Genomic DNA, 4,003 nt, shown 5'->3' with positions numbered 1-4,003 from the left:
GTGGTGGGTTGTGTTGTGGTGGTGATGGTGGGGGTGGTTATGGTGAGGGTGGTTGTGATGGTGGTGGTGATGGTGGTGGTGATGGGTATCAGATGGTGGTGATGGTGGTGGTGATGGGTCTCAGAAGCTCATTGGGTGGTGTTGATGGTGGTGGTGATGGTGGTGATGGTGGTGGTGGTTGTGGTGGTGGTGATGGTGATGGTGAGGGTGGTGGTGGTGGTGATGGTGGAGGTGGTGATGGTGGTTGTGGTGGTGGTGGTGGTGGTGGTGGTTATGGTGGTGATGGTGGAGGTGGTGGTGGTGGTGGTGGTGGTTATGGTGGTGATGGTGGAGGTGGTGATGGTGGTTGTGGTGGTGGTGGTGCTGGTGGTGGTGGTGGTGATGGGTATCAGAAGCTCATTGGGTGATGGTGGTGGTGGTGATGGTGGTTATGGTGGTGGTTATGGTGGTGATGGTGGAGGTGGTGATGGTGGTTGTGGTGGTGGTGGTGGTGCTGGTGGTGGTGGTGGTGATGGGTATCAGAAGCTCATTGGGTGATGGTGGTGGTGGTGGTGGTTATGGTGGTGGTTATGGTGGTGGTGGTAGTGGTGGTGAAGGTGGTGGTGGTGATGGTGGTGGTGGTGATGATGGTGGTGGTGGTAGTAGTGGAGGTGGTGATGGTGGTTGTGATGTTGATGGTGGTGATGGTGGTGATGGTGAGGGTGGTGGTGATGGTGAGGATGGTGGTGATGGTGGTGGTGGTGGTGAAGTTGGTGGTGGTGATGGTGAGGGTGGTTGTGATGGTGGTGGTAGTGGTGGTGGTGGCGGTGGTGGTGGTGGTGGTTGTGGTGGTGATGGTGGTGGTGGTGGTGAAGGTGGTGGTACATGCGCGCCTGACTTTACATGGGCGCCTGACTTTACATGGGCGCCTGACTTTACATGGGCGCCTGCCTTTACATGGGCGCCTGCCTTTACATGGGCGCCTGACTCTACATGGGCGCCTGACTTTACATGGGCGCCTGACTTTACATGGGCGCCTGACTTTACATGGGCGCCTGACTTTACATGGGCGCCTGACTCTACATGGGCGCCTGACTTTACATGGGCGTCTGACTCTACATGGGCGCCTGACTTTACATGGGCGCCTGACTTTACATGGGCGCCTGACTTTACATGGGCGCCTGACTCTACATGGGCGCCTGACTCTACATGGGCGCCTGACTTTAGCCTGACTCTACATGGGCGCCTGACTCTACATGGGCGCCTGACTCTACATGGGCGCCTGACTCTACATGGGCGCCTGACTCTACATGGGCGCCTGACTCTACATGGGCGCCTGACTCTACATGGGCGTCTGACTTTACATGGGCGCCTGACTTTACATGGGCGCCTGACTCTACATGGGCGCCTGACTTTACATGGGCGCCTGACTCTACATGGGCGCCTGACTTTACATGGGCGCCTGACTTTACATGGGCGCCTGACTTTACATGGGCGCCTGACTTTACATGGGCGCCTGACTCTACATGGGCGCCTGACTCTACATGGGCGCCTGACTCTACATGGGCGCCTGACTTTACATGGGCGCCTGACTTTACATGGGCGCCTGACTTTACATGGGCCCTGACTCTACATGGGCGCCTGACTTTACATGGGCGCCTGACTTTACATGGCGCCTGACTTTACATGGGCGCCTGACTTTACATGGGCGCCTGACTTTACATGGGCGCCTGCCTTTACATGGGCGCCTGCCTTTACATGGGCGCCTGACTCTACATGGGCGCCTGACTCTACATGGGCGCCTGACTTTACATGGGCGCCTGACTTTACATGGGCGCCTGACTCTACATGGGCGCCTGACTTTACATGGGCGCCTGACTCTACATGGGCGCCTGACTCTACATGGGCGCCTGACTTTACATGGGCGCCTGACTTTACATGGGCGCCTGACTCTACATGGGCGTCTGACTCTACATGGGCGCCTGACTTTACATGGGCGCCTGACTTTACATGGGCGCCTGACTTTACATGGGCGCCTGCCTTTACATGGGCGCCTGACTCTACATGGGCGCCTGACTCTACATGGGCGCCTGACTTTACATGGGCGCCTGACTTTACATGGGCGCCTGACTTTACATGGGCGCCTGACTCTACATGGGCGCCTGACTTTACATGGGCGCCTGACTTTACATGGGCGCCTGACTTTACATGGGCGCCTGACTTTACATGGGCGCCTGACTTTACATGGGCGCCTGACTTTACATGGGCGCCTGCCTTTACATGGGCGCCTGACTCTACATGGGCGCCTGACTCTACATGGGCGCCTGACTCTACATGGGCGCCTGACTCTACATGGGCGCCTGACTCTACATGGGCGCCTGCCTCTACATGGGCGCCTGACTTTACATGGGCGCCTGACTTTACATGGGCGCCTGACTCTACATGGGCGCCTGACTCTACATGGGCGCCTGACTTTACATGGGCGCCTGACTTTACATGGGCGCCTGCCTCTACATGGGCGCCTGACTCTACATGGGCGCCTGACTTTACATGGGCGCCTGACTCTACATGGGCGCCTGACTCTACATGGGCGCCTGACTCTACATGGGCGCCTGACTCTACATGGGCGCCTGACTTTACATGGGCGCCTGCCTCTACATGGGCGCCTGACTTTAGCCTGACTCTACATGGGCGCCTGACTCTACATGGGCGCCTGACTCTACATGGGCGCCTGACTTTAGCCTGACTCTACATGGGCGCCTGACTCTACATGGGCGCCTGAGAACAAAAGTGTATTCTCAGCAAGCACACTATCTATTTGAAGCGCTGTGTCACCATGAAAATGTTTAAAATCAACTTGTCACAGCAGCATTTGATGCAAAGAGGGTAGAAATTGCGTATTTTGTCGATATTGCTTACCATGCCAAGCATAGCTGTTTGTTTAATCGAGATATAAATTATCCTGAGACACCAGTCTCAGCGTCAACAGTGAAGAGGCGACTCTGGGATGCTGGCCTTCTAGGCAGAGTTCCTCTGTCCAGTGTCTGTGTTCTTTTGCCCATCTTAATCTTTTATTTTTATTGGCCAGTCAGAGATATGGCTTTTTCTTTGCAACTCTGCCAAGAAGGCCAGCATCCCGGAGTCGCCTCTTCACTGTTGATGTTGAGACTGGTGTTTTGCGTGTACTATTTAATGAAGCTGCCAGTTGAGAACTTGTGAGGCGTCTGTTTCTCAAACTAGACACTCTAATGTACTTGTCCTCTTGCTCAGTTGTGCACCGGGGCCTCCCACTCCTCTTTCTATTCTGGTTAGAGCCAGTTTGCACTGTTCTGTGAAGGGAGTAGTGCACAGCGTTGTACGAGATCTTCAGTTTCTTAGCAATTTCTCGCATGGAAAAGCCTTCATTTCTCAGAACAAGAATAGACTGACGAGTTTCAGAAGAAAGGTCTTTGTTTCTGGCCATTTTGAGCCTGTAATTGAACCCACAAATGCTGATGCTCCAGATACTCAACTAGTCTAAAGAAGGCCAGTTTTATTGCTTCTTTAATCAGGATAACCGTTTTCAGCTGTGCTAACATAATTGCAAAAGGTTTTTCTAATGATCAATTAGCCTTTTAAAATGATATACTTGGATTAGCTAACACAACGTGCCATTGGAACACAGGAGTGATGGTTGCTGATAATGGGCCTCTGTACGCCTATGTAGATATTCCCCCAAAAATCAGCTGTTTCCAGCTACAATAGTCATTTACAACGCTAACAATGTCTAGACTGTATTTCTGATCAATTTGCTATTATTTGAATGGACAAAAAATGTGCTTTTCTTTCAAAAACAAGGACATTTCTAGGTGACCCCAATTTTTTTAACGGGAGTGTACCTTTGTACTCCTATTTTAACAGCGGGGTGCACCTGCTCCGTTTGATCCATTGCTCAGCACTAACATACACTGGGTGTACAAAACATTAAGGACATCTGCTCTTCCTATGACACAGACTGACCCGGTGAATCCAGGTGAAAGCTATG

This window comes from Salvelinus namaycush, chromosome 10 (genome assembly GCF_016432855.1).
Source record: "Salvelinus namaycush isolate Seneca chromosome 10, SaNama_1.0, whole genome shotgun sequence".
NCBI classification, from domain to species: Eukaryota; Metazoa; Chordata; class Actinopteri; order Salmoniformes; family Salmonidae; genus Salvelinus; species Salvelinus namaycush.
The sequence above is the reverse complement of the archived record's forward strand: the minus strand, read 5'-3'. Positions refer to the sequence as shown.